Consider the following 691-nt stretch of genomic DNA (forward strand, 5'->3'; position numbering starts at 1 on the left):
AGATAGATAGATCCACTGTCTAACTGCTCTGGACTCTAATGAACCAGCATGTAACTAACTAACTAATTAACTAGCCTAACTAATCCTTTCAGTGACTCGTGGAGCTGAAGATGTAAAGAACACCTGCATCATCTGCTCCACATCACTGCACCGAGACAAAGTCCAGAAACTGACCTGTGTCATCAGCCGGTCCGCGTTGGTGTTCTCCTCGTCCTTGAAGATGATGTCGGGGTTGTAGTTGGGAGTCAGGTCCTTGAACCGCTCCGAGCTGCGGCTGATCTTGCCCTCGTACTTGCCGCTGGCTCCCAGGGTTTTCTCCGCCACGTTGGGGATGAACTGTTTCAGGGCCAGCGGTGTCAGCTTGGGGTGCCTCCGCTTCCCGTATCCCCTGCCCGGTCCGCAGCCCGAGGTGACGGACGGCAGCAGCAGCAGGCAGAGGGACACCGGCAGCATCTCTCTCATCAGGACCATCTTCCCCGGTGACGCGCCTCGGACTGATTCCACTCTTTATTCCGGTTCTTTCCTTTTCTTTAAATGTCTTTGTCCACTACAGCTGGAGCAGTGCGGGAACCATACCTACTCTCTCTCTCTCTCTCTCTCTCTCTCTCTCTCTCTGTGTCTCTCTCTCTCTCTCTCTCTCTCTCTCTCTCTCTCTCTCTCTCTCTCTCTCTCTGTCTCTCTCTCTCTCTCT

General features: G+C 53.5%; 1 pseudogene; it reads right to left on the reverse strand.

Moving 5' to 3' along the window:
• Positions 1 to 174: 174 nt before the first annotated feature.
• LOC111658965 (sonic hedgehog protein pseudogene) lies at positions 175 to 684 on the reverse strand (annotated as a pseudogene).
• Positions 685 to 691: the final 7 nt, after the last annotated feature.

Source organism: Seriola lalandi, unplaced genomic scaffold (genome assembly GCF_002814215.2).
Source record: "Seriola lalandi dorsalis isolate HSWRI2012SDOR001 ecotype SW California unplaced genomic scaffold, Sedor1 jcf7180001981091, whole genome shotgun sequence".
Classification (NCBI taxonomy): domain Eukaryota; kingdom Metazoa; phylum Chordata; class Actinopteri; order Carangiformes; family Carangidae; genus Seriola; species Seriola lalandi.